Consider the following 26071-nt stretch of genomic DNA (forward strand, 5'->3'; position numbering starts at 1 on the left):
TGCAAGCGATAATGACCTCGATTTTTTTAATATTTTTCTCATAAATGTTAAGTGTTAAAATTAACTTATATATGTACTTACATACGTACATTTATTTAGGCACAGACATGAACACAAGTTTTTTTATGTAGATATATTTGCTTTTAATATATGTAAGTAACTAACATGAAAGTTTGTATGTTTACAAATTATAGTTATCAAAGTTGCAAATATGTAAGTTGTGTTCTTTATGCGCGTGTACTTAGGCAAATGCAACGATTTCTGAAATATGTATATACGAGCCGGACCCGTGCGCATCTTGCGCAACCAATATAAGAGTCTCTTATCAAATATCAACAGAAATCAGCTGTTCTGTCAATCAATTAAAACTTACAGCTTGCGCTTTCATCTAGCGTATGGTAGCAACTGCTAGTAATGCAGTGCAAATATTCACAATAGTGCCATAGTACAAATAGATTTCTTTGTGTCCTCACAATCGTGTATTTTTAACAAATTATTTTAATGAAATATAATTAAACAAAATCTTTACGAACAAAATAGCCCAAAATCCGCTAATAGCCCGAATCCCCATCTTTACAACCAAAACTTTATTTATAGATTTGGATTCCAAATAACAGCGAAAAAGGGACCCGTACATAAAAAAAAGCAATTAGAAATAATATTGTAACGATTTTTACTTGCAAATCCTCTTATTTGCCCTTTTGCTAGGATCGTATCGCTAAACTGTTGAATAAATAACTCCAATATTGAATAACGGAAAAATGGCCTTTATTAAAATACTTCACAATAACACTCAAACTGTGCAACGAATAGCTTAATAACCAAACTGATATCTTAAAGGAAACTGACTTTCAAAATAATAGTGCTATTGCTCGCTAGATATCGTCTTACTCGTAACTGCTTGACAATTCAAATCAAACTGAATTACTTCTTACTCGCTGGCGCCGCTTTTATAGTTTAAGCTGCATACTTCTAGGCTCTTCGATTTCCAGAAGTTACTAGTTGTTTCGGCTACAAAATCGCCAGCCACAACTACGTGCACAAATTATTGCTCTCTCTTGTGACAACTCAGATAAGGTATATGCATGTGTTTGTAGTTTACAGTCTCCCGCACACACATAAGCGTATAAGTAAATTCATCGGTGTGTGACATCTCATCTCTCGCTGCCTTGTATGTAAATGTTGCTCGCCGGAATGTGTACATATGTGTAGACGCAATTATTGATTCATTTATGTAGATACATAATGATTGAATTATTGATGTGCATTCACGTCACTGCTTAGATCGGCTTAGAGCTGGCAGCACTCCTTAGTTTTGCTAATATTCGTAACACTGCCCTCCACCTAAGTCTGATCGTCCCGATCAGACAAATCTCTCGATCTAAACGCTGCTAATCTCTCCAAATGAACCACTTTCATTTTGGTTCGTGGTTTGGTAGTGGTTTGTATGCGGTACACTACATCGTTGATCCGTTTTACAACTTTGTATGGGCCTTCCCAGTTACACTGCAATTTCGGGGACAAACCTTTTTTTCGTTGTGGGTTGTATAGCAGTACCAAATCTCCCGCCAAGAAACTTTTCGAATTATTGTTCTCATGGTACCTGTGTTTCATCGTACCACTCAATACCCTGATTCGTTCCTTTACACTCTGTTGTTTGGCCGATGAACTACTTCGTAGAGCTTGCGCTGGACGGATTTGCTTTGCATAATCAGTATCGTTCCCACGTTTCCCCACAGTAGTGCGCTCTGGATTGAAACTACCCTCGCGTTCCTTCTCGAAAATTCGTTTCTTCATTTTCCTGCGTCTTTTAGGTTTTGTCAGTGCCAGTGTTTCTCTCGCAGGTACTTTTGATTTTGATTTATTTGGCCCATTCGATCTATCAACCTTTGCCTTCGACTTTCGTGGTCTTTGTCGAGTCTTTTCCACCAGTACCCGATTACTGCTGAACCCTTTTTCCAAACTACAGTTAAGTGGTATGTCCTGGTTCTTATAGCGCATAATTTTTCTCCGCATATCGATCCTGATGTCATGGTCAACCAAGAAGTCCACTCCCAATATGACTTCATCAACGATCTCCGCCACAACGAATTTGTGTAGAACCATGACCTTCCCAATTAGGACTTCACATATTACTTCTCCCTGAACTTGGTAATATTCGCCTGTGACCGTACGCAACCTCGCTCCAGGTAACGGTTTTACTCTCCTGTTGACCAAGTCAGATCGGATCAAGGAATGAGATGCGCCCGTATCTACAGTCAGTATTCGTTCTTTGCCATCCACATTCCCTCTGACGGTAAGACTGCTTGATTTCCTTCCAATTTGCGACACAGATATCACAGGGCATTCAATAGCTGGATCTAGCTCTCTACCTCTTACTAGCTCTTTCTCATCTCCTCCAGCTTTGCGTTTACGGCCACCCACATTGTTGGAACTATTAAGGCCAAGATCGCAATGACGTGCAATGTGACCGGACTTCCCGCATTTGAAGCATTTGATAACTTTTTCACTCCGCTTTTGCGATCCTTTCAGCGCCTCCAATATTGCGTCTACCCACTCTGGCCTTTCTACTTCCACACGGCGTGCTTTGAAAACTGGTTTACACAGAAGCGACGCTGTTTCCTGAATCAGGGCTTGTGACACCGTTTCTGCGAATGTTGGCTTTGGGTTTGCGTATGTAGCCCGCTTCGTTTCCACATCCCTTATGCCATTTATAAAGCTCTGAATCTTCACTCTTTCCGTGTATTCCACAGGTGCATCCGCATTTGAAAGATGAGCCAATCTTTCAATATCTGAAGCAAACTCCTGCAATGTCTCATTTGCTTTTTGGTAGCGGTTTTGCAACTCAATTTGGAATATCTGTTTCCTATGCTCGCTTCCGTAACGTCTCTCTAAAGCGCTCATCAATGTTTCGTAGTGGTTCCGCTCGTACTCTGGGATGGTCTGTAAGATTTCCGCGGCAGGCCCTTTCAGTGCCACGAACAGAGCTGCAACTTTATCTTCAGCATTCCATTGGTTCACTGCTGTGGTCTTCTCAAACTGTAGCTTAAAGACCTGAAAAGGAACAGAACCGTCAAAGGATGGTGTCTTTACCTTTGGATTACTCGCTGAAACAGCTGGGCGGTTTAGTTGTAACTGATCCATACGACCTTTTAACGCTTCTATTTCGGCATCAATTTTGTCCTCGAGTTATAAAATTTTTGCATCCTGTTCTTCCAGTTTCACAAAGAGCTGTGATGATACCTGTTCCGAAATTTGTGCCGACATTTCAGATATACGTGCCTCTTGCGCTTCCAGTTGAGATGCCAAATGTGTCTTCTGTTCTTCCAATTGTGATGTTATACGGGTTTCCTGCGATTCCAGTTGGGATACCATATACGTCTTCTGTTCTTCTAGTTGAGATGACATATACTTTTTCTGTTCTTCTAGTTGAGATGCCAGTTGAGATGTTATATCTGTCTTTTGCGATTCCAGTTGAGAAGCCACTGTTGATGTTTGAGCAGATATTGCAGCCAAAATCATGTTCAAGTCTGTGCTCGTAACTGTCTGCGATGTTTCGTTTTTCTCTTCAACTTTTGTTACTTCCTCGCCATCAAGATGAAAGTCATACTTTTCCACATCAATTCCTTCCGCTTCCATTGCCTCTCGTAGCCGTGCCTGAAGTTCAAGTTTAACGCCGCTTGTATTCAATCCACGGCTCTCCAACTCCTTCTTTAGTTGCTGGATCTTCAATTCACTGAACTTTGCCATGTCGTTGTTGTCCTCTGGAATTTATTCAACAATTCCTCTTCTGACACCAATTGTAACGATTTTTACTTGCAAATCCTCTTATTTGCCCTTTTGCTAGGATCGTATCGCTAAACTGTTGAATAAATAACTCCAATATTGAATAACGGAAAAATGGCCTATATTAAAATACTTCACAATAACACTCAAACTGTGCAACGAATAGCTTAATAACCAAACTGATATCTTAAAGGAAACTGACTTTCAAAATAATAGTGCTATTGCTCGCTAGATATCGTCTTACTCGTAACTGCTTGACAATTCAAATCAAACTGAATTACTTCTTACTCGCTGGCGCCGCTTTTACAGTTTAAGCTGCATACTTCTAGGCTCTTCGATTTCCAGAAGTTACTAGTTGTTTCGGCTACAAAATCGCCAGCCACAACTACGTGCACAAATTATTGCTCTCTCTTGTGACAACTCAGATAAGGTATATGCATGTGTTTGTAGTTTACAGTCTCCCGCACACACATAAGCGTATAAGTAAATTCATCGGTGTGTGACATCTCATCTCTCGCTGCCTTGTATGTAAATGTTGCTCGCCGGAATGTGTACATATGTGTAGACGCAATTATTGATTCATTTATGTAGATACATAATGATTGAATTATTGATGTGCATTCACGTCACTGCTTAGATCGGCTTAGAGCTGGCAGCACTCCTTAGTTTTGCTAATATTCGTAACAATATATATGATGTATGTAGGTAGGTGGTAGGTTTACCGCCGCTTGGTTAAATGATTGCAGTACGTTGAATTTCATAAACTTTAGGAAAACGCGATTAAGGTTTATGTTCAAAATATCCGTGGTGTGTCGAAAGATGTTTCAAAGAATATTACTACACCTTTTTAAACAAATGAAACTTAGTAAGTGCAATTGAGAAAAGTCGAATGTAGATGAAAACGGGCTGCGGTTACCTCGATCGAAATCTTTAAAAACTGGATGTCTTCAAGAGAAATTTCCAGTTATAAATTTCAATTATTTTGCATTTCACATTTTTTTAACCTTCATATAACCTGTAGTCTACATTTGTAGAAACTTGGAGAAAAAAGTCAAATAAAATTAAAAAAAATTCTAAACAGCTGTCTCCAAGGGTTTCAGTAGCTCCTTATTAGAAATTCTAAGTAAATTTAATAAATAAAATCGTTCAAACTATTATGTGCTTTACCCCCAGACCCCACTTGAAAAAACATCATCTTTCAGCCGTTAGTCAACATTTGTAGACATCTTATAATATATTTTCATCTGTACACTACTTCTGGTTTACTTAAGGATTTCACTAGGGTAGGCACCTTGCCGGTAGTGTGATGGATTAGCCGAACTGCATAGCTCCCGTGTATGTGTCTTAGCGCTTTAAGGCAATCCAACTACGCCGTTCTGCCTAATAGGAGAGCGGCGGAAAGTCGGTGGCCAATAACTGCCTATTGGAACATTTTGCAGCCAAAGGGTATACCCGCCTGTATTTTAATGCAACCGGTGAGTCATACTACGTTGATAGTTTGAGTTCAATTTAGAACGATCCTCTAAGCTGGCAGTCCTAATTATGATCAGTTGTTTTACCAAAGGTTGCTATACTCCAGATAAATTTATTAACATATATCCATGTACAATAGCTGGAAATTTCTTAACGATTATGTCCAGAATATTTCCTGAAAAGTTTATAATCTGTATTTGATTAGCGAGGCATCGTCATATTGCTTTATAGAATTGTTTTTGTTATTGATATTAGAGAAAAATTGCAAAGTTTACAAACGGCAATAGTTATTAGGACATGTTTTTGAATTTCAATTCTTCATCAGCTAGCTTCTCGGGAGCTGAGTATTAAACTCGAATCTCCAACATTCATACCAGTGTAAAGGCAGATGCCTTTAACCACTCAGCCATATCAATGTCCCATGTCCTAGTAAACATCGCCGTTTGTAAACTTTGCAATTTTTCTCTAATATCAATTAAAATTTTTATATTTTGTGCTGTTTATTTTTTTTTTTTTAGTATAGTGAGCCATATTTTTATTGGTATTAACAAGGGGAATGATAGAAAGTCGAGCTTTCGCCCCAATCTAATCAACTTGCTGAATAGCATAGTTGGGGGTAGTGCACTAAATTTTGATTTCATTACACTTTCATTTGCATTGCGCTACATTGGAAAAATTTGAGTTCGTATTATTTTTTTTTTTCATCTAAGTGCTGCCTTTCTCTATTACGGCTAAAAAAAATTTATTGCAGTCACTTTATTTTTCACTATCACTCCACACCTGAGTGAAGAAAAAAAATCATTATTGGAAGATTTCTATGCGCCACTCAAATTAGTAAAGAAAAATGTTTGTGCACTGAGCTGACGCTGAAATTGTTTCAACACCAGGGCCCGTATCGTGTTTAGTATTGAGGTAATACGGCTGCAAGTACTTATTAGATTCATAATGTATTATCATTTTTATGAAAACCTTGATAGATTTATATTTATCATTTGAGTGAAATTGCTTTTTCATTCGTGTAACAAGATACCAGCCCAGCTTTTAAGCTTTAGTGATAAATGTTTCAGATTCACTACCACTATGGCTGAATGTGGCTGATATTCTTTGCATTGCTGCAAAGGCTGCAACTGTGAGTGAAGGCTGGTGCATTAGTGCACTACCCCCAACTCTGTTTAAAGCTTTGTCATTTGGTTGGAAAATCTGAGCGCACCGCTGTCGCTCTTGTGTAGGTTTGACCGTAATTCTCACTCTCATTCTCACTGTAACTCTTAATATTACATATGTTAATGATATTCTCATTCATCCTGTGTAGCGGCAGCCTGTGGGTCAATGCAACATTGCAAAAGTCCGAACACCGCTGTATCTGTGTGTTAACAGCAACGGAGTTACCCTTATGTGTGTTAGTAACGTGATTTGGATGTGTGAATATGTATCTGTTAGTGTGGGTGAAATTAGTATCGTGAAAGTTTATGTCTGTCGTTTCCCGCCAAAATAGGATTGTATGTATTGGTGTCTTTCGTTCTTGAGTGAAAGTGGTGAGAAAGAAATGCTTTCGATCTATGGGGTACGATTGCCAAACGATGACAGGGCATGTCTCAAATGTAAAGTACATTCAAGTGAGTGCGGAAGCTACTAAAGTCGTGGTAAATGCAAAGTTAGTCTTTTGGGAAAAAAAAAAAATAAGTTTCGGTTTACGGTTGTTGCTGACCGCGTTATTGGCCCGTCAAGCACCGGCACAGAGAAAAAAAACCTTGGTGTCCTGGATCCTATTCAGGTGAGTCAGTGAAATCCCCATCCCCAGTTCCTGGTGCGTGTGGACTATTCCTGAACATAAATAAAATTGTTAAAAATGTAAATTAAATTAAATAAAATTAAATACCTAAAATTCATAAAATTTAATAAATAAATATAAGTAAATACAAAGATAATGTGAAGTAATAAATTAAATAAAATAATGAAAGTTAAAAGTAAAATCAAGTTAAAATAAATTAACTAAAATTATAAAATGAAATAAAATAAAAGTAATGAAAATAAAATAACATACATAAATATATAAAGCCCAACATTTGAGTAAAATCTAATATATAATGCTCTGCTCCCATAGCGCCAACGTGTTTTCAGGTAATTTTGTCGAACATAAATAGGTAATAATCGCATCCCAATTTGAAACATCGATCTGATGTGTTTTTAAAGATGCCAAGCAATTATTTATGTCGCGCTGTAAGGTTTTGATAGAGCTGCCGCACTCGCTATCTATCTTTTTTAGATTAAACAAAATTTGTAGTTGTGAGTTTACGAGAATCCGCTTATTCTCGTATCTCTCACATAGGTTTTTCCAGGCTGTTTCGAAGCCTTCATTTGTCAAGCCTTCATTTGTCATTTGGATTTCAACAGCCAACGCGTACACATCTGCCGCCAGCGATCTCTGCCGTATTTCTGCGTTTATTCAGGTAATATTGTAACTATTGCTAGTTTTACATTTACCCAATAAATCACATATATTATAACGAGAAATCTCGTCTATTTTGCTTATTTTCATTTCCAACCCGCTTACTCCCGCTGAGATCGACCCGGTGCGCTCACCTCTCCAGGATTAGACGCACACCGGCCGAACATTTGGTCCTTCGAGCCAATGTGCGTCTAATCCTGGAGAGGTGAGCGCACCGGGTCGATCTCAGCGGGAGTAAGCGGGCCGGTCGTATAGCAAGCTACAACCGTTGACCCGCAAAATCCTCCGTTTTGGAGGGGAAAGGCACCCACACACCAACCCCGACATGCATATGCATGAGTGCTGACTAAAAGCACACATACACGTGCATGTACATGCATGCACATGCATGAGGGTGATGGTGTGGGTGGTTATAAATTAATTCGAGTATCGAGTATCGATTTGCAGAGTTGCATTGGGGGGGGGTCGCAATCAGATGCGGAAAAGTTAGGCATCCTGCCTAAACACCTAGATAACATTAAATATACAGATAAAATTAAGTAAAATAAATAAAATCAAATGAATAAATAAAATGACATAAATAAGTATAATGGAATAATTAAATAAAAGCAAATAAATAAATAAAATAACACAACTCGACGAAAGTTAATAAATATAATAAGTCCACATGTACCCCAATGTCTGGTTTCGTTGTCAGCATGACCCTAGTCCCTAAAATTCTTTCTCTTGCCTATTCAGATTGCGGCACAAAAGTTTAAACTTGCCACACCAGCCACCATCATTAGTGCCACGACACGCACGCACACACACAGACACCAAAGATAAGCAGATAAGCGGGGTAGTATCTGAAGTCCAGCAGGAGGGGAAACATAGAGCCGGTGCCGGACTCCACGCCGAAGGGTATAAAGGAGGGGCATTTTGGCGCTCCTGTCCCGGCACCGCAGCATTTTTTTTGAAGCTTCGCCTGCAGAGAGAACAACGAAGGGGAGGAGCAAGTCTCGAGCTACCGCCGAGCAGGGATCAAAAATTAATCAACATTTTTTTTTTGGGTTTTTTTTTTTTTATTTTTTATTAATATTTGCATTCGCTTTTTTTATTAGACGGTTTAGTTTTCCGCATTTGAGAATAATTTTGATTTGGTCATTTAAATTTGAGATTTTTTTCGGTAAATAATTTTAGTTTCCTAAATTTTTTTTGGTTCAGATATACATACATACATATATACACATATGTGTATATACGTAGATAATTATATGCATACCACTAGGCCCTAACTTGGCCCCTCCTGTTTTATTTTTTGTCGTTCATATTAATTCTTTTTTTGTTTACATATTTTTATAAATTTTTGATTCTTGCCAAAAACCACAATTCCCCTTTTTTTGTTGTTTGTGATCATTCGCCTTTATTCGTAGTTATCTTATTTTCTCTTTATGCATAATCAGTTGCACAGTTGCTTTGAACTTCTACTTTATTTTATTAGCTTTTAGTTTCAATAGTTCTCATAAGGCCAATGAATTTTTTTTATTTCATCTTGTTTAGCTTTCTTTGCTTCTAAATTACCTTTTTTGTTTTTTTTGGAGTCACTATTCGCCTTTTTTAAGCGACATTTTTTTATTTCTGTGCTTTTAATTAAATTAGCCAAACATTATTTTTCGTCCGCACAAGGAAAAGAGGAAATATTCTGCTTTGATTCGGACAGCGACCGCATGCCCGAATAACGTCAAAGCAAAATATCTCCTCTTCCATTGCCGGTAGTTGATTAGGAAACTTCCAACATAAAGTCTTTTAGGTATATGATACATATGTATGTGCTCTTAAATTTTCAGCTACCCTCCCCCTCCGACGCAGGCGCCTTCGTTGCTGGTTAGATCGGTGAGTGCTAATATTTAACGTATCACATTTCTGCGACAATACACTATGTATAAAAAAAAACCTTTGCATATATATATGTATAAACCCATCTACCTTACACTAGGAAAGACTTTGTTTTTGAATTCGCACAAACTACAGAGGCGGTGCGATAATTCCTATTTTCACTACTTTTACAAAATTTTCCTTTCGATTTTTTTATTTACCGCGGGCCGAACTTCTAAACACTCATAAAATCCCATAACAACTTGGGTTTAAATCGTTATTACGTTATCCTCTTTTTTTCTTTAAAATTAATCCTTTTTTTGTATTTGTTTATTCACAAGCATATAAATAGATACATACATACATATATGTATTTATTATTCATTAATATTTGAAGTCAAGGTTAGGTATTAGTAATAAGTTAGATTAATGAATATTTCTTTTTTTGAATTCCAATTAATTTTAGACTGGATTTAGTTTCCATGAATTTGTATTTCAACTAATACTACGTTTCCACCAAACCCAAACTCCGTGTTTGCCAGTTTCGTAAGGCTGTTAAAACATGTCTAAAAATATCGCAAAGGCTATCGAAAAACGCGTTTTAACTTCGGTATCAATAATGCGAAAGCAAAAATCAAAAGTTGCATTTCTGCCAAGAGATATTTTGTATAAAAGAGTTGGCAAACACGGAGTTTGGGTTTGGTGGAAGCGTAGCATAAATTAATTATATAATGAACTAATTGTAAAATTTCCAGCTGAAATCGGATAGTTTTCTTGTACATCATTTGGTCTTACATTGAATGGGTTGAAGTCTAAATAATATGTCAGGCTAATTAGGCATAAATTTGGTGTGGGTGTTGCACGGGTGTATTAGAGGAGACGTAGATGTGAGGTTACCGTGACAGACTAGACAGATTAGGGACATGGGACATTGACGGACGGACACATGTCAGGCTAAGGGGGCGTTGCTAAAGTTTCGGAGTCAGTGCAACGCCCAAGGCTGCGTCAAGGTTTTACGCAGAAGGGGAGGGATGAGTCCACCTGACACGGACAGACCTTTTCTTCCAGCTTTCCTTTTCTTTTCGCAGATTTCAGGCATGAACCTTTTTTTTGTTGGTATAACTGTAGGTAAGGCGAGAGAGCAAAAACTCACCCCGCCCGACGAGCTAGCAGGGGCTTGCCAGCATGCCAAATGCCACCTCCGCCTTACCCCAACAGTCAGTTATACAACACCTGTTAACCTCATATTCCTGCTTTTATTATCTTCCTCCCTTTTCTTGTTCCCTTTACCTTTACGCCTTTCCTTCACCTCCTCTCCTTTTCCTTTTAAATTTTCTTCGTATTTACTTCTCTCTTTCATATCAATTTTCCTATTTTTATCTGATGACATATCGAATTTAAGTTTTACTACATAGGGCTGTAGAAAGAAAGTAGCAAAATAGTGCCAAAAATTGTACCTCCATGCTAGGTGAAAATTCATTACCGGATTATAAGTGCCGTCAAACTTTTTTATTGTACTACGGACTTGACCTCTCTGGGTTATTGCATTGCATTATGGTCCGAACGAATTTCCCCGACGCTGAATGTACATACAAAAAGGAATTTAATAAAAAAATTGTTTTCTCAATGGCTTTGTTTATAAGCAAAAATAGGCCTCTAAAATTATGAGCCCTTAGTAATAATGGGAACTCTTCTATGACAACTAATTTAAAAATTAATCGGGGGCAAAATTTACTTTATCAACAATTTTACCAAAAATAAAACTCCTAGGTTGGGTGAGATTGAACTGGTTGATCCGTGATGACCTCACATAGACTAAATGAGTCCATACTATTGCCAAAAACTTGCACAAAAAAACAAACTGAAAAATCTTATCAGAAGCCAGGACCAATGTTATAAAATAGCTTTGCCCCTTTGGCAAATACGAGAAGCTTTCTAGGATTTATGCTCCTTCGAGATCTGACAGCTGTGCCACTAGCTGGAATCTTAATATTGCGAGCGCAGGGCACGAGGACAAAACGTGCTCGATCATTTGCTTCTGCAACCCGCACTTCCTACATCTGCAGTCACTGGCAAGACCTAAATCATGTGGCACCAGAAAACAGTGTCCAGTCAGAATACCTATCAAAAGCCTACAGTCCTCTCTTTTCAATGATAAGAGTAACTTTTTTAGTCTTAGGTTGTAAGACCCGCTCATTATGTTCTACACTTTGCAGCACCGCGCTTGGTCCCACGCCTTTCCTGCTTCGTATATCATGTGCACCTATCGCCTTATTTTAATCTCGCCCAGTCTGATTGGAATGCCTAGTGTACAAGCTTCAGGCCTTGCGCCCTGTTAAGGTTGCTCATCCGTTCTTTATCTCCATCTATTCCCATATGTCTAGGGACCCAATATGCTATCTAGCCCTAACCCACTTCTAGATGTTGTGGTACGCGGAAATATTGGCTTAATTACTACTTGGTTTTTTCACATCCGATTTTTAAAATTGTTATGTCAATATTTTTGCATTGGAAAGCTTTATAACTCATTTAAAAGTAATTTTAAGCTCCACAGTTGTTTTCATATGCTTGTGTTTTCATAGTTTGATAAAAAGAAAATCATATTTTAAGTGGCTGCAACTGGTTTAAGAGGCTAAACTATAGGAAAACGATTTCAGAGCTCTTAAGGGCGTCAGAGGAATTATGGAGACTCTCAAAACAAAAATTAAGACATCAAATTTCAAATTCAGATTTTAATTGATTGCGGCCACCGTGGTGTGATGGTAGCGTGCTCCGCCTATCACACCGTATGCCCTGGGTTCAACTCCCGGGCAAAGCAACATCAAAATTTTAGAAATAAGATTTTTCAATTAGAAGAAAATTTTTCTAAGCGGGGTCGCCCCTCGGCAGTGTCTGGCAAGCGCTCCGATTGTATTTCTGCCATGAAAAGCTCTCAGTGAAAACTCATCTGCCTTGCAGATGCCGTTCGGAGTCGGCATAAAACATGTAGGTCCCGTCCGGCCAATTTGTAGGGAAAAATCAAGAGGAGCACGACGCAAATTGGAAGAGAAGCTCGGCCTTAGATCTCTTCGGAGGTTATCGCGCCTTACATTTAAGTTACAACAAAAAAAAACTATTTCGGCTGTATTCGCAGGATCAAAAAATTAAAAAAAAACTTTCCAAGGTCCTCTCAACATCACCTTCAAATTTAGGATCGGACTTCTGCAATTTTTTTTTCGACCCAGTCTATTGCGTACTGAGTAAATTGCATGTATTAACATACTCCATTAATTTCTATTGAAATATCTTTGACTTACAGTTACAACTTTCAACCCGAAATAAACTGTATTACATAACCACGAATATCGCTTTCAGCCCTGAATTAGACCTGTTGTTTTGTTATGGAAATTGTCTAAACTGAGCTCATAGCCGGCTCATAAATTAAAATAAATTGCCCTTTAAAAGTTGCATTAACTAAACTTCGTTGCTTAATATTTACAACGCAAAACTTAAAATTCAACTGAAACTAAATTTAACAAAATAGTCGGTGGTGGTGTAAATATTAAATTTTTTTTTTTTGTAAATATTATTATTTTAGTTTTTCTTAATCGACTATTTTAATTTCGTTTTTAATGGAATTCAATTAAATTTGTTGTTGCAATTTTGGAGTATTTCGTTTATCATTTCAACGTGTTTTTCAGCATTTTTTATTATCAGCCAATTAGCTTAAGTCCTCTTTACTTTAACGTTCTTTAGTCATACAATATTCGTTGATTGTTTTGTATCGCAGCTTGCAATGAAGCGCCCTTTGTGGCTTCGCTTAATTATATTTGTATTTGTTGATTTGCAGGTATATTCTTACTAAACCCAGTTGTAATATTTATTTATAACATATATGTAATGCTCCTATATTGCTAATAGAGGCTAGGTACGTTCCCAAACATCAGAGTGCCGACATATTGCTGTTTAAACGTTTTTGTTTTTGTATTCAATAATCGAATGTACCTAAATTTCAATTGTTTCTTGTCATGTTATAGGCTGTCTTGTTTTGATTTCGAATTCAAAACACATTGCAAGCATTTTCTATTAGCAATATAGGAGTATTACATATATGATTTATAATAATAAGAATAATAAAAATTATTCAAGGCAGCCTGAACCGGAGCAGGTTAATTGATAGTCTGCTGGATCAACTGGTTTTCAATAGCAGAGCGATCATCAGCGAAAGTAACAGGGTGAAAAGTGATAGGCACGTAGGCATAACCGGAGCTGCTGCGATCTGGATCGTGGACGCTGGCGCCCGCGTAAGAAGTCGTGCTCCCGGAAAGGGCTACATACGGGCAACTGTGGAGCACATCACTATATTTAGCTGCTTCCTGTCCCCGAATGATCCTATTCAAGAGTTTAAAGATAAGCTAAAACTACTTTAACCGTCCTGTTCATAAATAATTTATCTTCTTAGTTCGCATGGCTGGGTACACGGGTACCACAAGGCAGTTCATACGTGAGAGCTACTAGTGGTACCTGGGTATCACAGCCATGAGAACTAGTAATAAAAAACTAATTTTAGTAATAAAAACCTAATTTATTAAAAAACCATCTTGACGAAAGAATATTTGAAAAAATTTTCTCTCCTTTTTGTAGAAAACTTATTCCCATAGGATGGCACAAAATTTTAACTTGTTTCTATTTGTAGATTACGTAAAAACGTGAGAACTACGAGTGGTACCTGGGTATCCCAGCCATAAGAACTAGTAATAAAAAACTAATTTATTAAAAAACCATCTTTACGAAATTATATTTGAAAAAATTATCTCTCCTTTTTGTATAAAACTTTCCCAAACGATGCCACAACATTTTAACTCGATTCTATTTGCAGATTATTTAAAAATGGCTTTTGAATATGCAAAATGTACCCGGGTACCCATCTATGCACAGGACGGTTAAGACGATCTGCGTGATCAAACTCTACTAAAACTTTCGAAAAAAGAAAAACTGTCTGAATGAAAGTTGTTGGAAATGTTCTGAACTTATTTTAGCCATAAAGAGAGAAAATTTCCATAAGAAATTTGTTAAAAATGTCTTCAGCAATTTTTCTTAAAATCATCCATCCATACAATTTTACCTGCTCTAATGTAAGTATATCTATATCTTTTTTTAATTTTTACAGCCAACTTTGCATTGGAGTATCTAAGATAAATTGGCAATTTATGATTCACCCTTTTAAAAATTATTCACGTAATATTTGTTCAATCTTGATTAATCGTATAAATAAAAATATTAAAGTATATAAAAGGCGCGAAATATCTCCGAAAAGATTTAGGCCGGGCTTCTCTTCCAAATCGTCGCGTCGTCCTCCTTTTAATGTTTCCTACAAAATGACGGGACGGGGCCCACATGTTTCCGGCCGACTCCGAACGGCATCTGCAATGCACATGAATTCTCACTGAGAAGCTTTTCATGGCAGAAATACACTCGAAGTGTTTGCCAAATAACCGCAGAGGAGCGACACCACTTAGAAAAACTTGTTTCTGATTGAAAAAACTTGTTTCTAAATTTTTGATGTTGCTTTGCCCTGGACTTGTACCAGGATCTTCGTTAGATTGACCAGGAATCTGTCAATTTTACAGAATTTTGTTAACTTAAGAGCGAAAATTTCTCTTCTGTTGAAATAACTAAACTAATTTGTTCGTTTGAGAAAGAACTCGGTCGAATTAACCGTAATTCGATCAATTACACCGAACCTCCGTTAAGTCAAGAACAACAGAACCGATTTGTTGGTTTTACTAGCACCATTTCTTTCAGTGTACGTAATAAATGATTAAAAAGTTAATGTTTATCAATTATTCCATTCAACTGCTGCACCCTGAATGCATATGATTTTAAAACTTTTCAAATGCAACGTGGCAGTTCTAAGAGTTATCCAATTCGGCTGAAATCTTGCACGGCATTATTTATTATATTCCGCCCGGCAAACCTGATATTTAAAAAAGAAACGTATATGTATATTTTGAACAACCGACACCAATTTAGATGCTACATAGAACTGTACTTAAGTCATTTGATGATTCTTTTTGCGCTTAATTATTCTGCATTGTTTTACTCGTAAGTTTTTCCTTTTTGGTTTTTTTTTTGTTTAACCCAATTTTGCAACGAAAAATTTCAATAATTTTACATAATTCTTTGCAACCACTTTTGTTGTTATTCTAATTTTTTCAGTAACATCATCAAAATATTTAAATAAGCATTTGTATTAATATGGTTTCGTTATGCTTCGTCTGCATCGAAATTCACCACCGCACATTTTTTTTTGTTTTGGAGTATAATGTTGTTGGTATTTTACAACATTTTTATTTTAACTACTTTTGCACTTGTTATTGGCCAATACCTATGTAATAATATGTAAATATCACCACTAAACAAAGATAATTAGTATTTTCCGTCAACTCAATTTCCACCTGCGTTTGCTTTGAAATGTAACCATCAACTGAGCAGTGAGCCAGAAAAGTGAATGAGCCTAACTCTGCCTTTAGCCAATACCATTTTTAGTGCGCTCAAACGATGTACAGCGATTGCTAAGCTGGGGTAAACTCGTACTACGTTTTGGTTGCACGACCGTCTGCGGCAAGTTGTCGCTAAACAAAAACACAAGGTAACTGGCTCACAAAAAACAAAAAAAAAACGTGTAAAAGTTATTTCTCTCAACCCATCAAACTGGCTTTGTCTGACCAATGGGCTTTCCAGTCGCTCTCATTGTTCTATAATTTCCACAATTGCCTATTTCCTATTCCTATTTGGCTTTTCTCCATTCACAAATATGCTGTAGCAAAGATTAAAATAACAGATACACATCTGATTTTGCCCTATACTTATGGAAATTAAGCCTATGTCCGGTTCTTTCCCATTCGAATAGAAACAAGTAAGGACGGGACTTCATACCTTTCATGAATGGGGCTGAACAATAATCTTATCCCATTCGTAATCTCCAAATAATCGGCTGTATAAGATAAGAAATATATAGTGAACAGATGTACATACCTAAACGATTTTTAAGATAAATATAAAATAAAAAATAGGTAGGTACTTTGTGTGAGGATGCAAAGTTCACGTTTTTTGTGGTCTGCATGTAAAAACTATGACTATGAATCACGTATCTCAACAATATATGACGTAAACGTAAGTATTTGATGAAATTTTAAGCTTCTAGCCGTAAAAAAGGGGCAAAAATTACAGTTTATATGGGGTATATAATATATATAACACCGATCTCTATGATTTTTTTACGCAACAATATATGCTACATACATAAGCATTTGATGAAATTTTAAGCGTCTCGCTGGTTTTTTGTCTGAACAATCGGTCGTATGAGATACATATATATTATATATACCACCGATCTGTATGATTTTTTCACACAACAATATATGCTATACACGTAAGCATTTGGTGAAATTTGAAGCGTCTCGCTGTTAAAATGGGGCAGAAATTACGAAAAGTTTCTTATCTGAACAATCGGTTGTATGAGATATATACTATATATACCACCGATCTCTATGATTTTTTCAGACAATAATATATGCTATACACGTAAGCATTTGGAGAAATTTGAAGTTTCTAGCTGTTAAAATGGGGCTGAAATTGCAAAAAAAAATATATATACCATATATATACTATATATAAAACCATATATATACTATATATACCACCGATCTCTATGATTTTTTCACACAACAATATATGATATATACGTAAGCAATTTGTGAAATTTGAAGCTTCTAGCTGTTAAAATGGGGCTGAAATTGCAAAAAAAAAATATATATATACTATCTATATATACTGTTACGAATATTAGCAAACAACGTTATGGAAGCGAGCATAGAAAACAGATATTCCAAATTGAGTTGCAAAACCGCTACCAAAAAGCAAATGAGACATTGCAGGAGCTCGCTTCAGATATTGGAAGATTGGCTCATCTTGCGAATGCAGACGCACCCGTGGAATACACTGAATGGGTAAAAATCCAGAGCTTCATAAATGGCATACGAGATGTGGAAACGAAGCGGGCTACATATGCAAATCCAAAACTAACATTTGCTGAAACGGTATCGCATGCACTGACTCAGGAAACAGCCTCACTTTTGAGTAAGCCAGCGTACAAAGCCCATCGTGTGGAATTATAAAGGCCAGATTGGGTGGACATAATTTTGGAAGCACTGAAGGGATCACAACAGAAAAACTCTGGAGTTATGAAATGTTTCAAGTGCGGCAAGTGAGTCAGCCGCAAGGGGCGACAGCTGGCTCCCTCAATTGAATGCCGCATAATCTCTATCTCACAAATTGGAAGAAGGTTAAGCAGTCTTACTGTTGGAGGGCATGTGGATGGAAAGGAACGTTTACTGACTGTAGATACGGGTGCATCGCATTCCATTATTCGAGCGGATTTAGTCAACAAGAAGATAAGACCAGTGCTTGGAGCAAGATTACGTACAGCCACGGGAGAGGACACCCAGGTAATTGGAGAATTAGCATGTGAAGTAGCAATTGGGAACGTCACGGTACTACACAATTTTATAGTGGCAGATATTGTTGATGAAATCATAATTGGAGTAGACTTCTTAATCGACCAAGGCATCAAGATCGATATGCAAACCAAGACGATGCGATATAAGAACATGGATGTGCCACTTAATTTCGGCTACGACAGAGGCTACAGCAGTAAACGAGTGCTGGTGGAAGAGAGTCAGCAAATACCACCAAAATCCGAAGCAGTCATCTGGGCAAAGGTTGATGGAGATTGTGGGACAAACAAATTGTGGGTTTGAAATGTTTGATTTGGAATAAAAGATGTGAAAGATTTGGTAGTCAAACATTAATTCTCTTTATTAAATAAATTCTTTCCCTTTTATAGTTATTTACTTAACCTATACATTCATAATTATCTTAATACTAATAAACTAAAAATATGTACATTGGTAATGGGGTATGCATACATGTAGGTTTGTATGCATGCTTTGTAACATGTAGATTTGTATGCATGCTTGCATACATGTAGATTTATATGCCTGCTTGCATACATGTAGATTTGTATGCCTGTTTGCAACGTCAGCAGATCAATGCGAGTAATTTGGTTAATGCTATGCATACATGTAGGTTTGTATGCATGCTTGCAAAGTCAGCAGATCAATGTGGGTATTTGGTTAATTCCCATTATTGGTTGTATGTAAATAATAAGCAGAATTTATTAGCTGTGAACGGACAAGGGTTTCATATTCGGCATTCCATTGATGTTAGCTAACCGCTGGTTAGTTCAATAATTTATGTTGTATAATATTGTAATATGATTATTACTAAAATGTATTTGGCATTGAAGTGTATTACATAGGTGGGTATGACGCATAATGCTACAGGTTGTCGAAGCAGCAAACAAATCAGCACTGAACATACTTGTAGAAAAAAACCCTAGCTATGACAAAACAAGATGGACGTATACCGGTAAGAGTACTAAATGAGTTCAAGTCACCATTCAATTTGACCAAAGGAGCTATTTTGGGAAGATGCCATGAGGCTGAAGTAGTTATTAACTGTGAACAGCTCCAGGAACTCGTTTCATCTAGTAATACTGATCTTTCAAATGACATCACGGCATGGACGCAGGGGCTAGAGGAAGCCTATCATGGTTCCAAACCAGGCCGCACCAATGTTGTGAAACATCAAATTGACACTGGAGACGCGAGGCCGATACGTCAAGCTCCTCGTAGTGTTCCACTGACAAATGGGAAGTTGTGAGTCAAATCGTACAAGAAATGAGCGGCAGCGGCGTCATCGAACCATCAGCTAGTCCATGAAGCTCACCGGTAGTACTTGTAAAGAAGAAGGATGGAAAAATGAGGATTTGCCTGGACTACCGGAAGTTGAATGACGTTACGAAAAAGGATAGCTACCCATTGCCAAGAATTGACAACACTCTGGACTTGCTATCTGGTAAGAAATGGTGTTCCACACTGGACTTGAAAAGCGGTTACTGGCAAGTTGTTGAGGTGAAGGAGGAAGATAAAGAGAAAACAGCCTTCAGTGTCGGTGATGGTCTTTGGCAATTTGCAGTGATGCCTTTTGGACTTTGTAATGCACCAGCTACTTTTGAGAGACTCATGGACCAGGTATTGAAAGGACTGCACTGGAAAACATACTTGGTATACCTGGACGATATCATCGTATTGGGCAAGAACTTCGATGAACATCTTAAAAACTTGGAGGAAGTTTTCCAGAGAATAGCTGGGGCTGGTCTGAAGTTAAGTCCCAAAAAGTGTGCGCTGTTTAAAAAGGAAGTAAATTATTTGGGTCACAAGGTAACGACAGAGGGCATCTGCACTGCAAACGAAAAGATAGAGGCTGTAAAGGATTGGCCAAGACCACAGAACCTACATGAATTGAGAAGTTTCTTGGGCTGTGCACATATTACCGCCGATTTGTACCAAATTTTTCCAGCGTAGCCCATAGACTCCATGAGCTTACAAGAAAAAATAAATCTTTTGAATGGAATAAGGAGCAAGAAGTGGCTTTCCAAACATTGAAGGAGCGGTTGTGCACTGCGGAACAGTAGCAGAAGTGGTTACAAACGATTGGGTTGCAAGGTACGGTGTACCAATGGAGTCACATTCTGACCAAGGCAGGAATTTCGAATCAGCTGTGTTCTAGGAAATGTGTAAATCATTGGGCATTCGAAAAACACGAACAACTGCATTGCATCCTCAATCCGATGGTATGGTAGAACGATTCAATAGAACATTGGAGGAGCACTTAAGGAAAGTAGTAGACAAGTACCACAAAGAGTGGGATACCCGCATACCATTATTCTTGATGGCTTACCGTTCAACAGTGCATGAGACAACGGACCAAACCCCTGCAAAAGTAATTTTTGGCAATGACCTTAGACTGCCAGCTGATTTGAAGTTTGGGATAGATGCCAATGCGGAGAGAAATGTCAAGAAATCCACTGGTGATTTAGAAGAAGAGTTAAGAGAAATACATGATCTGAGAAGGCAACGAACAAAGATTATGAGTGACAAGATGAAAGCCAGATACGATAAAGCAATTAATTCGGAAGGTTTTCAGGAAGGTAATTTGGTGCTGCTATACAACCCACAATCAAAAAAAGGTTTGTCCCCGAAATTGCAGTGTAACTGGGAAGGCCCATACAAAGTTGTAAAACGGATCAACGATGTATTGTACCGCATACAAACCATTGGCAAACCACGAACCAAAATGAAAGTGGTTCATTTGGAGAGGCTAGCAGCGTTTAGATCGAGAGATTTGTCTGATCGGGACGATCAAACTTAGGTGGAGGGCAGTGTTACGAATATTAGCAAAACTAAGGGGTGCTGCCATCTCTAAGCCGATGCTAAGCAGCGCCTTGCATGCACATCCTTAGATCAATCATTATATATCTACATAAACGAATCAATCATTATGTCTACAGATATGTAGGTACACGCAACTGAGAGCAACGCACAAGCGCATGCAGATATCTTATCTGAAATGCTCCTAAAGGTATGCAATTGTGATTGTGGAAGTGTCGCTCACACATACAAGCGCATGAGGTATGAGAGAAGCTATAAAAATTATACATCTGTAGTTGTAGCTGAGAAATTTATAACTAACTAAAAAAATCCTGGAAGCGCCTAGAAGCTGCCACGAGGAAATCACAGAGTATAAAAGCATCAGCGGTAGAGGCGCTATGTGCAGTTTTCAGTTAAGCAAGCTATCTGTCGGGCAATAGATCAGTTTCATTTAAGCTATCAGTCAGTTTGGTTATTAAGCAAACTAGTTGCAAAGTATAAGTGTTATTGTAAAGTACTTTAATAAAGGCCATTTTTCTATTATTCAATATTGGAGTTATTTGTTCAACAGTTTAGCGATACGAACGTTAGCAAAAGGGCAAATAAGAAGATTTGCAGTAAATTCGTTACAATACTATATATACCACCATATATATACTATATATACCACCGATCTCTATGATTTTTTCACACAACAATATATGCTATAAACGTAAGCATTTGGTCAAATTTGAAGCCTCTAGCTTTTAAAATGGGGCTGAAATTGCAAAAAGTTTCTTATCTGAACAATCGGTTGTATGAGATATGTACTATATATACCAGCGATCTCTATGATTTTTTCACGCAAGAATATATGCTATATACGTAAGCATTTGGTGAAATTTGAAGCTTCTAGCTGTTGAAATGGGGCTGAAATTGCAAAAAAATATATATATATATATATATGTATATTGTAACGAATTTGCTGCAAATCCTCTTATTTGCAATCCTCTGCTAAGTTCGAATCACTAAACTGTTGAATAAATAACTCCAATATTGAACAATCGAAAAATGGCCTTTATTAAAGTACTTCACAATAACACTTATGCTTTGCTACTCGCTGGCTTAATAACCAAACTGATTGATAACTCAAATGAAACTCTACTATTGGCCGCCAGATCGCGTGCTTAATCAAACTGATTGATAGCTCAACTCAAACTGAATTACTTCTTACTCGCCTGCCCCGCTTTTATAGTTTACGCTGCATACTTCTAGGCTCTTCGATTTCCAAAAGTTACTAGTTAGTTTCGGCTACAAAATCGCCAGCCACAACTACGTGCACAAATTATTGCTCTCTCTTGTGACAACTCAGATAAGATATATGCATGCGTTTGTGCATTGCCGCTCCGCTACTCGTATACGTACATATGTGTAGACGCAATTATTTATTCGTTTATGTAGATACATAATGATTGAATTATTGATGTGAATGTTTGTAGTTTACAGTCTCTCGCGCATACATAGGCGTATAAGTAAATGCATCTGTGTGTGACATCTTTCGGCTGCCTTATATATGTGTATACATGATTTGATTATTGACGTAAATACTGCTTATCGTGGCCTTGGCATCGCCTTAGTGATGTTAATATCCGTGACACTGCCCTCCACCTAAGTCTGATCGTCCCGATCAGACAAATCTCCCGATCTAAACGTTGCCAGCTCTTCCAAATGGACCACTTTCATTTTGGTTCGTGGTTTACCGATGGTTTTTATCCGGTACACTACATCGTTGATCCATTTTACAACTTTGTATGGGCCTTCCCAATTAAGACTTCACATACCAATTCTCCCTGGACTTGGTTATACTCGCCAGTAATCGTACGCAATCTTGCTCCAGGCAATGGCTTTACTTTCCTGTTGACCAAATCAGATCGGATCAATGAATGAGATGCGCCCGTATCTACAGTCAGTACACGCTCCTTGCCATCCACATTTCCTTTGACGGTAAGACTGCTCGATTTCCTTCCAGTTTGCGAGATAGGTATCACACGACATTCCATAGCTGGGGCAAGTCCTCGATTTTTACATTTGACTCGCTCTTGTTTATCTCCTCCAGCTTTGCGTTTACGACCAGCCAAGTTGGAACTACCATGACCGGTTCTGCAATGACGTGCAATGTGACTTGGGTTACCGCACTTGAAACACTTCATAACTCCGGCATTATTTTGTTGTAATCCCTTCAGTGCTTCCAAAATTGTGTCTACCCAATCGGACCTTTCCACTTCCACGCGATGATCTTTGTATGCGGGCTTACTCAAAAGTGACGCTGTTTCCTGAGTCAGTGCATGGGATACCGTTTCAGCAAATGTTGACTTTGGGTTCGCGTATGTTAATAAAGCTCTGAATCTTTACCCTTTCTGTGTATTCCACGGGTGCGTCCGCATTTGCAAGATGAGCCAATCTTTCAACATCCGAAGCAAACTTCTGTAAGGTCTCGTTTGCTTTTTGGTAACAGTTTTGCAACTCAATTTGGTATATCTATTTTCTATGCTCGCTTCCATAACGTCTCTCGACAGCGGCCATCAATGCTTCATAGTTGTTCCTCTCTCCTTTGGGAACCGTCTGTAGGATTTCGGCTGCTGGCCCCTTCAATGCTACGAATAGAGCAGCCACTTTATCTTCAGCATTCCAGTTGTTCACTGCTGACGTCTTCTCAAATTGAAGCTTGAATACCTCGAAAGGAACAGAGCCGTCAAAAGATGGAGTTTTTATCTTCGGATTGCTCGCTGGACCAGCTGAGCGATTTAGTTGTAACTGTTGCATAAGACTTTTCAACGCTTCTATCTCGGCATCAATTTTGTCCTCGAGTTGTAAAATTTTTGCATCCTGCTCATCCAGTTTCGCAAAGAGCTGCGTTGATACCTGTTCCGAAATGTTTGTCGACATTCCAGATATACGTGCCTCTTGCGCTTCCAATTGAGATGACATATATGTCTTCTGTTCTTCCAATTGAGATGACATTTGCGACGCCATTTCGGAAATGCGTGACTCCAGCTGAGATGCCATTGTCGATGTTTGTACAGATACTGTGTTTGTCACTGTCTGCGGTGTTTCGTTTTTTTTCTTCCATTTTTGTTGTTGTTTTGTCGCTATCATAATGAAAGTCATACTCCTCAGCATTGTAGATTCCTTCAAATACCATAGCTACACTTAGTCGTTTTTGTAGCTGGGATTTATCGCCAAAAGTAGCCACTCCACGGACTTCCAACTCCTCCTTCAGTTGCTGGATCGTCAATTCACTCAACTTTGGCATGTCCAAGTTTATTCGAAGTCTTCGGAATTTATTCAACAATTCCTCTTCTGACACCAATTGTAACGAATTTGCTGCAAATCCTCTTATTTGCAATCCTCTGCTAAGTTCGAATCACTAAACTGTTGAATAAATAACTCCAATATTGAACAATGGAAAAATGGCCTTTATTAAAGTACTTCACAATAACACTTATGCTTTGCTACTCGCTGGCTTAATAACCAAACTGATTGATAGCTCAAATGAAACTCTACTATTGGCCGCCAGATCGCGTGCTTAATCAAACTGATTGATAGCTCAACTCAAACTGAATTACTTCTTACTCGCCTGCCCCGCTTTTATAGTTTACGCTGCATACTTCTAGGCTCTTCGATTTCCAGAAGTTACTAATTAGTTTCGGCTACAAAATCGCCAGCCACAACTACGTGCACAAATTATTGCTCTCTCTTGTGACAACTCAGATAAGATATATGCATGTGTTTGTGCATTGCCGCTCCGCTGCTCGTATACGTACATATGTGTAGACGCAATTATTTATTCGTTTATGTAGATACATAATGATTGAATTATTGATGTGAATGTTTGTAGTTTAGAGTCTCTCGCGCATACATAGGCGTATAAGTAAATGCATCTGTGTGTGACATCTTTCGGCTGCCTGTGTATACATGATTTGATTATTGACGTAAATACTGCTTATCGTGGCCTTGGCATCGCCTTAGTGATGGTATAACTTAGTGATGTTAATATCCGTGACAATATATATACTATATACCACCATATACATAAAATATATACTACCGATCTCTATGATTTTTTCAGACAACAATATATGCTATATACGTGAGTATTCGTTGAAATTTGAAGCCCCTAGCTTTTAAAATGGGGCAGTAATTACGAAAAATTTCTTGTCTGAACAATCGGTTGTGGGGGCTATATGCTATATATACGACCGATCTCATCCATTTTTTCAGACAGCACTATGTGCAATATAGGAAAGCATATGGTGAAGTTTGAAGCTTCAAATAAATTGAGGAAGATATGATAAAAATCCTCTTTTTCTGAAAAATCGGTTGTATGTAGGATATTGCTATAGTGGTCCGATCCGGCCTTTTCCGACAAATGTGTAATCGGTCATCTAAATACACCCGCTCACCAAATTTTATCAAGATATCTCAAAAATTGAGGGACTAGTTTGAATACAAACAGACAGGCGGACATAGCTAAATCAACTCAGCTCTTCATCCTGATTATTTCGGTATACTTAATGGTGGGTCCATCTATTTGCCTTTAAGGACTTACCATTTTGAGATTCGTGCCAAAGTTAATATACCATTTCATTTTCATGAAAGGTATAAAAGCAGGTAGGTACTTTGTGTGAGGATGCAAAGTTTCACGTTTTTTATGGTATGCATGTAAAACTATGACTATGAATCACGTATTCCAACAATATATTACGTAAACGTAAGTATTTGATGAAACTTCATGAAATTTGAAACTTCTTGCCGTAAAAAAGGTGGAAAAATTACAGTTTATATGGGGTATATCTATAACTTCAAGAAAGATTAGGCGTTAGGACCCCTGTGTAAAAATCCACACAAGTGTAAAAGCTTCTGATCGCCACTTACCAGGGAATGGCCTGGGTGACTCTTTCGCAGCAGATCACTACTCCCCCTACGCTTGCGCCCAAGTATCCTCTGGGTAGTCTTTGAATATCCATTTGGTGGTGTCCTAATATGAGAAGACTACAAAATTGCAAAACCACTCAACACAATCGGTTTAAGGGGTAATTGAGGAACTCCATAGGCAGCGTCCGGCCAGCATAAGGCACGGGTGCATGCGGGTGTATGTTTTGAAACAAACGACCGGCTATGCTAACGTGCAAGTTAATATCACCCTAAAAAAGCA

General features: G+C 37.9%; 1 protein-coding gene across 1 annotated transcript in view; it reads right to left on the reverse strand.

The window, feature by feature from the left end:
* LOC137250293 (uncharacterized protein DDB_G0283357) overlaps positions 1-16018 on the reverse strand; it is a 160395-nt gene extending 144377 nt beyond the window's left edge. Inside the window, exon 1 of the mRNA XM_067782847.1 lies at positions 15930-16018. The gene's annotated coding sequence lies outside the window, so the exon portion shown is untranslated. The remainder of the gene's footprint in view (positions 1-15929) is intronic.
* Between the last annotated feature and the right edge of the window lie 10053 nt (positions 16019-26071).

Source organism: Eurosta solidaginis, chromosome 4 (assembly GCF_040869045.1).
Source record: "Eurosta solidaginis isolate ZX-2024a chromosome 4, ASM4086904v1, whole genome shotgun sequence".
Classification (NCBI taxonomy): Eukaryota; Metazoa; Arthropoda; class Insecta; order Diptera; family Tephritidae; genus Eurosta; species Eurosta solidaginis.